This window comes from Macrobrachium nipponense, chromosome 15, assembly GCF_015104395.2.
Source record: "Macrobrachium nipponense isolate FS-2020 chromosome 15, ASM1510439v2, whole genome shotgun sequence".
NCBI classification, from domain to species: Eukaryota; Metazoa; Arthropoda; class Malacostraca; order Decapoda; family Palaemonidae; genus Macrobrachium; species Macrobrachium nipponense.
Genome location: NC_087208.1, coordinates 67,463,218 through 67,473,217, shown reverse-complemented (window position 1 = coordinate 67,473,217; position 10,000 = coordinate 67,463,218). Strand labels below are relative to the sequence as shown.

The window sequence follows — 10,000 nt, the reverse complement described above, 5'->3', positions numbered from 1 at the left end:
TACAAACATACCTAAGATATGTCAAAACTATGAAATATATGGTAAATGTGCATACTTAGATGGATATGGGGATGATTGCAGAGATCTGCATCCAAAAAATAGTAAAAACCTAAAAGAAGGAAAAGGATGTAAGTTCGACAAAAAATGCAAATATATGCACCCTGTAGCCATGAATCATAATCAAATAAATAACCAACCAAGTAATAAAATCCAAAATAAGAAAGAAACAAATAAAGAGAGAAATCAAGGAATATCAGGTAAAAGAGAAAAGCAAACCACCAATGAGATATGCAGAGGTGTCAGCAAAAAATTTCAAAGCATCAGCTCCGAAATTCTACTCAAGAGATAATAACTGTATTTATTATGCAAGAGGATATTGCAGAAACGGAGAAAATTGCAGATTCAGACACAAAATTAATAATTATGATGAAGGAAGATCAAATATTATGGAAAAGTTGGATTTTTTAATGTCAGAATTTCTGGAAATGAAAAAAGAAGAACAACATACCAGAACAGGAAAGAGACATGGAAATCCTTAATTACTATCAGTATTAAATGAAGGAGGAAAAACACGCAAACCATCATAGTGATGAATGCGCAGGGTTTAGTTACGAGTAACTCAAAAAGAAAAATAGAGTACTTAGAAGAACTAACCCAAATGAAAAGAAAATAGATATAATGAATATAAGTGAAACCTGGTATTCCCAAGAGACTGGGAATGATGATCAAATAAAAGGGTTCCAAACTTATAGATCAGATAGAAAAAATAGGAATCAAGGGGGAACCGCAATATATGGGAAAGACAAAAAACAAGGAAAAATATATGAGAAATATAGTAACTCAGAATGTGAACTAATAGCGGTAGAATTTGAATCTGAAAAAATTGATGAACATAGTAATATATAGACCTCCTAATACTAAAGAGTTTGACATAATAATTGAAAAATTGGATGATATATGTAGAAATCACAAGGACTGGACTATTCTCCTATCTGTGACTTCAACTTTCCTTTCGTAGAATGGAAAGAACGAATAGGAGATTGTGGTTGTACTTATACTATAAAAAAGAGAGTAATAGTAGTGCAGAAGATAAGAGGCAATTTGAAAAGCTATTAGATATGCTACTAGAATACAACATTCAACAAATAAATCACCTGCCAACAAGAAAGGAAAATACTTTAGACCTAGTATTTGTGAACGAGATGAATTATGTTAAAGAAATAATAGTTTATAATGCGAGTATTTCAGACCATAATGTCATAGAATTAACAGTTCATTCCAAGGCAAGTGAAAATAGAGATAAGCAAGAAATGAAAAAGTGGGAAGGATATGGAAAATACAACTTCTACAGTAAAAATATAAAATTGTCAGAAATTAATGAAGAATTAAACAAAGATTGGGATAACATTTTCGTAAGTGATGACATAAGGGTAAATACGGAGATATTATATAAAATATTGGAGATAATAGTGGAAAAATATATACCGAAGAAGAAAAGTAAACATCATTCATGCATACCAAGAGACAGAAGGATCTTGTTCCAGAAAATCAGAAAGTGGAAAAAAGGTCTTGCAAAAGAAAAAAATGCATGGAAAGTTATAGAACTAAAAAGTAAGATAGAAAATGCAGAACAAAAGATTATACAATCAAAAGAAAATGAAAACGGGACTTGGAAGAAAAAACCCTATTAAATATCAAGCAAAACCCCAAACTATTATACTCATATGCGAAAAGAAGTATGAATAATAGAAGAATAGAAATAGGCCCTCTGAGATTGAAGGGAGATTAACGAATGAAAAAAAGGAATTTGCAACATACTGGCAGAACGATATAAGAGAGAATTCACCCCTAGAATAGATAATGAAGATAATGATATAGAAGTAAGGGATGAAAATAGTGAATATTTAGCTGACATAGATATTAATGAAGCTGATATTGTGCAGGCTATTAATGAAATTAAAAATGGAGCTGCTGCAGGGCCTGATGGAATTCCTGCTATTTTGTTAAAGAAAGTAGTTCATTCTATCGCAAAGCCACTTGCAATATTATTAAGACAAAGTGTAGATACAGGCAAGATATATGATGACACAAATTAGCATATATTACCCCTACTTTCAAAAGTGGATCAAGACTAGAGGCAAGTAATTATAGGCCTGTGAGTCTAACATCACATATTATGAAAGTGTATGAAAGGGTAATGAAGAAAAATATTATGAACATTTAATAAAAAACTAATTTGTTTAATAAAGGACAACATGGTTTCGTACCCGGAAAAAGTACACAAACCCAACTGTTAGTCCACCGTGAAAACATATTCAAAAATATGAAAAGCGGAAATGAAACAGATGTGGTTTATTTGAGACTTTGCAAAGCTTTTGATAAAGTAGACCATAATATATTAGCGAAGAAAATTAGAAAACACAATATCGTGGATAAAGTAGGAAGATGGTTAAAAGAATTTTTACACAACAGAAAACAGATAGTTATTGCAAACGACGAGAAATCGGATGAAGCCAAGGTAATATCCGGTGTGCCGCAAGGTACGGTGTTAGCTGCAATACTGTTTTGTTATTATGATTGAAGACATAGACAATAATGTTAAGGATTCGGTAGTGAGTTTCGCAGATACAGCAAGAAATAAGTAGAGAAATTACTTGTGATGAAGATAGGTAACGCTCTACAAAGAGACCTTAACAAAGTATATGATTGGGCAGAGGTAAATAGGATGGTATTTAACTCTGATAAATTTGAATCAATAAATATGGAGACAGAGAAAGAAAGCTATATGCATATAAGGGAACCCTAATAATGAGACCATCACAAATAAGGAAGCAGTTAAAGACCTTGGTGTGATGATGAATAGGAACATGTTATGCAATGATCAAATAGCAACTCTGTTGGCAAAATGTAAAGCAAAAATGGGAATGTTGTTACGGCACTTCAAAACAAGAAAAGCTGAACATGATTATGCTTTATAAAACATATGTTCGTAGTCCACTTGAATATTGCAATATGATATGGTACCCACACTATCAAAAGGATATTGCACAAATAGAGAGGTGTACAAAGGTCCCTTTACAGCTAGAATAGAAGAAGTTAAGACCTAGACTACTGGGAAAGACTACAATTCTTAAAATTATATAGTCTAGAAAGGAGAAGAGAACGCTACATGATAATTCAGGCATGGAAACAGATAGAAGGAATAGCAGAAAATATCATGGAACTAAAAATATCAGAAAGAGCAAGCAGAGGTAGATTAATAGTGCCCAAAACTATACCAGGAAAAAATAAGGAAAGCACACAGGACATTAATCCACTACGCACCAGCATCGATATGCAGCGTCTATTCAATGCGTTGCCACTCATCTGAGGAATATATCAGAGTGAGCGTAGATGTGTTTAAGAATAAGCTCGACAAATATCTAAACTGCATCCCAGACCATCCAAGATTGGAAGATGCAAAATATACCGGAAGATGTACTAGCAACTCTCTGTAGACACTAGAGGTGCCTCACACTGAGGGACCTGGGGCAACCCGAACAAGATGTAAGGTCTGTAAGGTAAGGTCTCTCTCTCTCTTCCTCTCTCATCTCTCTCTCTACTCTCTCTCTCTCTCTCTCTCCGTAGATTAATCTGCCAGTCATTGTACTATAGTGTGTCAACTTTAGAAGTGTTTGTATTCAAGTAGGTTGCGATAATACGTATGTGCCCGTTCATATATATATATATAGATATATATATATATATATATATAATATATATATATATATATATATATATAAAAATATATATATGTGTGTGAGAGAGAGAGAGAGAGAGAGAGAGAGAAGAGAGAGAGAGAGAGAGAGAGATTTTTTGTTTATTTTTTGCTTACATTTACATAACTGAAATTCTGTACTGATTATATATTTTTACTACTGCATTCTATTCATGAACTGAATCGTTGTGGGCGTCTCTCTCTCTCTCTCTCTCTCTCTCTCTCTCTCTCTCTCGTGATCGTAGCAATTTCCCCAGCAGTTATATTTTAGTAAGTTGGAGTGTCATAGCAGAACGACCAACCTACGCCCCATGGCCACAAATACCACGTTTTTCTCGCTATTATTTCTTAGTTTTTGTTCGTATAGTTGTGCGTGTTTACATTTTTCTTGTGTGGGGCTGGTGGTGGGAGGGGAGGGAAAGCTGTTCATTTTCGTGATTTTTCGTATTCTGTTGTTATATTACATAGACAAACTAATTTATTATAAATACATTCTGTATAATATATATATATATATATATATATATATATATATATATATATATATAGTAAATGTGTGTGTGGTGTGTGTGTGTGTGTGTGTGCGCGCGCGCGCTTAAAATTTCACAGTAGATGCACGTGACTTCTTTTAATAAGCGAATACCACTGGAAAATAATAGGCAGAAATCCTGTGGTATTCGCTTATATATATATATATATATATATATAATCTATATATATATATATATATATATATATATATATATATATATTATATATATATATAAATATCTAATATATATTATATATCTATATATATTATATATATATAATATATATTAATATATTAATATATATATATTTAGTATATATATATATATATATATATAATATATATATATATATATATATATATATATATATATATATATATATAATATATATATATATCTATATATATATAAGCTATATATATTATATATATATATAGGGCTGAGGTTGCTAGCCCGATGGCCCTTTTTAACCCTGGTTACTACCACTGCAGTTATCTGTCTGCCAGGTACATTAATTCACTGCTTTAAGTGAAGCATAATCGATTTTAACGTGGCATGCGCAACTTCCCGTCTCGCCTAGAATCTCTCTCTCTCTCTCTCTCTCTCTCTCTCTCTCTCTCTCTCTCTCTCTCTCTCTCGTCTCTCCGATCTCCTCTCTCTCTCAGTCACTCTCTCGCTCTCTCCTCTCTCATCTCTTCCTCTCTCTCTCTCTCTGCTGTCACTTAAGCGGGTTTATATGACCCAGATGTTTGTTTAAATGACCACAACTAATGAGAAGCTGATGAAAAAGGGATGTTTCCCTTGCACAGTGAGAGCGGAAATGGCTGACATCACCAGTTAACATAGGATAACGGATAATTGCAGTATGATGCAATGAATTGTAAATATTGATAGTGTATAATTTGAAATAACTCTAGTTATTGAGTTATTGATTATTCAGAATATGTTTTCAATCAAATCCTTCATGATGTCGAAAATAGATATTACTTTAGTCGAAGGCATTCTAGTATATTTATCATTGGTTATTAGTGCTATTTATTGAAATTGAGTCAAATATAGCAGTAGCATTGTATATGAAACATTTAATGGAGGAAATTGAGATGATTAAGTATGCCATGTTTAATGGAGGTGTACGTAGTTGTGGTTGTATTACCTAAATCTCTGGGCAGCATATATGATGAAATAAGGATATTTTCTCATTTAAAGAGGCATAACTAAATCTAAGCACTTCTTCTTTGCCTTCAGCTGTTTTCTATTCAGCCTTCTCCATCTTCCTCTGTCCTCTACATCTTGTACTCTTAGACCCCTTTCCTTCATGTCATTCAATAATTTATCTTTCCACCTGAACTTTGGCCTTCTCCCCCCACCCCCCTCTTCAGCTTTCTACCTCCATGTTCATAACCCTCTTACATACGTGTTCATCTTCTCTCCTCCTGACATGACCAAAGCATTTGAGTCGTCTTTAGATTTTTATAACTAAATCTAAGCACTAAAATTAATTAAATCTAATGGCAGTGGTTAATGTCGAGCTCATGGGCTTTGAAGAAGGTGGAATATCATGACTGATGCATATTTAGGCACATGAAGCTTTGGGTGACTGCACTTGCCAAAGGTAACGTGGTTGAGGGCCGAGGTTGGGGTGGGGGGTGGCTGGGAGATGGGGTCCTGTAGTTCTACCCCAGGATGCTTATGTTAGCTTAGGCTAGGCTGTGAAAGGTGAAGTGAAAGCACTCAAATTACAGTCGTCCGTTGCTCCCAACCTTTCACCCCGTAGGGAAGGGGGGGAGAGTGGGCTGGGGTAGTGCCGACGATGCACCTCATGCGGTGTACTGTAGGCATTACTTAAGGTTCTTTGCAGCGTCCCTTCAGCCCCTAGATGCAACGCCTTTCATTCCCTGTACTGTAACTCCGTATGTATTCTCTTTCTTCCATCTTACTCTACAACCTCTCCTAACAATTGATTCATAGTGCAGCTGCGAGGTTTTCCTTCTCTTGCACCTTTCAAAGTTCCTCGCTGGACGAGTGGGTTTCGTGCTCGCCTACCGATTCGGTAGTCGTGAGTTCGATTCCCCGCTCTGCCTATGTGGAATCAGAGGAATGTATTTCTGGAGATTAGAAATTCATTTCTAGACATAATGTGGTTCCGATCCCACAATAAGCTGTAGGTCCCGTTGCTAGGTAACCAGTTGGTTCCTAGCCACGTAAAGATACCTAATCCTTCGGGCCAGCCCTAGGAGAGCTGTTAATCAGCTCAGTGGTCTGGTTATACTAAGATATACTTCTAGATCCTCTAGAATCTAGAACCATAATAACTGCTTTCGGTTAATGATTTCTTTTATGAGATGTACTTTTTGTCTGTACGTAGTTATTGTGACAGTTAATTATCTCTCATTTGAAAGGTGCAGTATTGTGTTTGGGGATGTACCTTTTTAAATGGAAATATAATGAAAATCTAAAAAAATCGATGATAATGATATTTTTAGTTGAAAAATATAGTGTACTTCCATTGATATTATGACGATTTTATCATACCACAGTAGAACTGAAAGACTTCAATTTAGCAGGAGCTTTTTTCATGAACACTCCGTTGGTAGAATGGCATAATCTTCTTATGTGTTAAATCAGTGGTGCAAACCACCACACACACACCACCACACACACACACACACACACATATTCTATATATATATAACTATATATTATATATATCTATATGAATATATATTATATTATACTATATATATAGTTTATATTTGTGTTTGTTTATGAAAAGATTTTATTATATTCTTTACGTTTTCCACAACAAAACAACGTGTTCTAGGAAAGTTTGAGTTTGTTATGCAATTTACTGACTTATTATATTTTACAAGAAAGCGTGATTGTTTTTAATAGCGATGAATATGTTGTTCTTCCTTGACGAGAATCTTGATAGTCAAGAATTCAAGACTATTTTTCCAAGCCGGAGCAACGTGCTTGACTATTCCTGCCTAACGGAATGTCTCTGCACCCCCCCCCCCCCCCCCCCCCCCCCTCCCCCCCCCCCCCATGTATTTGTGACATGACAATTACGGCAAACTTGTGGGAGGTTGCCAGATGCCTCGAGAACACTTGCGTTACTCTACGAAACTTGGCAGAATTTTTAACAAAAGTCTTGAGGTCTTTTATTTGATTAGAGGGTCTCTCTCTCTCTCTCTCTCTCTCTCTCTCTCTCTCTCTCTCATATACACACTCGAATAAAGAAATCATTATCTAGTCATCAAAGTCATTATGTGCAGGTTTTGATAATCTTAAGGAATAGTTTTTGCTTGAGAGAGAGAGAGAGAGAGAGAGAGAGAGAGAGAGAGAGAGAGAGAGAGAGAGAGAGAGAGAGAGAGAAATTCCTCGTGACCCTTTTGTTAAGTAGCCTTCTGTGAGAGAGAGAGAGAGAGAGAGAGAGAGAGAGAGAGAGAGAGAGAGAGAGGACGTACAATTTACTAATAATCAGAGGGCATTGTGCACAGCAGTCCTTGTACTTCGGTAACTTTTAGGTAAGGTCTGAGACTCCGGGCTTTTTGGAATGCAGAGAATTCGGTGTACTACATTGTTCACGTGCCCCAAAATGCCAAGAATGGCCCAGTATAAGGCCTAAGTGTACACGCGCTCTCTCGCGATGCCTTTTACTCAAAGTATTTCTGTTGTCCTTTTGTATGTGTAACCGTATTTGTAATTTACTGATTTTTTTATTTTGAATATATATATATATATATATATATATATATATATATATATATATATATGTATGTATGTATATATTACATATATTGCTTTTATTTCGGTTATTGAATATTATTTTGGTGTTATTTGTATATACTTATATATACATACATATACATATACGATAAATGCATCTTGAATTTTACGTGTATGTTGCACAAACATAAATCTTTAAGTAGATAATGATTGTTAATATTGACATTAGTGGCGTGGTAATACTGTTTTAACCCTAATATACAAGGAGGTCTTTTAGCATTCGAGTCCCTCCCTCCGCCCCAAACCAGAGCCATAGACAGAACCCTACCTCCCCCCGACCAAAATAAATAAATGAATAAATAAGATGGCGTCAGTTAGTAAAATTCTAAAATGCCTATCAGCACACGAATATCCAACGATCTCGAAAGTTAGGCAATCTATGCTCTATATTTCTACGGCTTGGGGTATTGGCAAACGTCAGTTGGTACAGTATATATCAAGAAAATTATATTACAAGTCCTTGAGGAAACATTACAGCTTCCATCATTTAATTAGAACAATCAGAATGTGACTCGCAGGACTCAATATTTTATGTATTATTATTACTCATAAACAGTTTTTCCTCGTAGATTTTCTGTCGGCACATTTCTTGATCATCTTATCGCGACCAAGAGACTTTGCAGTTCCACGTTCAACTGAATTGACTTCACGTGCAGACAGTCTGTCGTTCGACATTTTTCATCCAAGATTTAGGATTTGAATTTCACTAAAGCTTCTTTTAGCTCCTGCAGCTGTCACAGGAGAAGTTAACATAAGCGTGAAAATATTTCCAATGCTAGTATAAAACTCACGAAGACTGCTCCTGCAGTTTTATATTGAACAAGGTCTTGCAGAGAGAAGAGTTTCTTGATGGTTATTCGAAACCATTACAAAAGAAAGCAATTCCATTTTTAATTCTCAAGCGGTGCTAAAGCCCCCTTCGTCTGTTTATGCTTTCTGCATTGAAAATGAATCTGATCTCGTTGTATCATTCTCCAAACTTTGTTGGAGAGTAACCCAAACAAATTGTGCTATTTCAAGTTTGTTGTCTCTTGAATTAACAGATGATATGTGATCCACGACAAGGAAAATCAGTTTTGTATTTTACGTTTCACCGCCGTATTCATGTTCAGTTATTGTTGCCTTTCTCTTTTTCATCTCTTATAAGGTAGTTAAATTAGGAGATGTCTGCACTATCACCAGTACTACGTCTTCGTCGTCGTCCCCCCCTCCCCCCCCCCCCCCCCCCCCCCCCCCCTCCCGCGACCAAAATTTAATGTTGATTAAATGGGTGAATTTAGTTTGTTTATGTGTCTACAACGTCATATCCATGTTGATATGACTTGAGTTTTATCAATTTAAAATCATTATCAGTCCATACGCGATTGGCCACATTCACAGATTGTCTAGAATGTACCATGTGCTGTAGCTATCAACCCATGCTTTATCTTCACTTCATACTGCCGAAGATAACCTTTGAAAGAATAAAATCTTCCGTGAAGAGTAGCTCAACTTCTCGTATGGAATTTTCTTTGGAACTGCTCTCTACCTTTTCATCCATAACTTAGGATTTTTTAAATTAGGGTAGAGAGGAACGGAATGTCATACCCTCGAAAGAATAAAAAAGAGCGGTTTTGTAGCTCAGTCAAGATTTTACAGAGTTCTATTTTTTAAGTTACCAGTTTAAGTTACCAGTTACTCGTTTCATTTTCTTTGGAGGTTAGACATTTCTCTGCCACTAAAATTATGTCATTAGTATAGTACACTGAAATATAGATATGCAGGATTTAGCCCATCAACTTATTATTTTGCTGATATCAGAGAATAATAGCAATATTTATTTATCCTGACATTACAAGTCCAAACCTTGCTCAGTAGTGTATGTACGTGGGTCCCTATGTGCCTCTCCGCCTCCTATTTCCCCCCCCCCCCCCCCCCCCCC

At 35.5% G+C, this 10,000-nt stretch overlaps 1 protein-coding gene across 1 annotated transcript in view; it reads left to right on the top strand.

Moving 5' to 3' along the window:
• The window catches only part of LOC135195037 (BLOC-1-related complex subunit 5-like), a 579,421-nt gene that overhangs the window by 469,330 nt on the left and 100,091 nt on the right, over window positions 1-10,000 (top strand).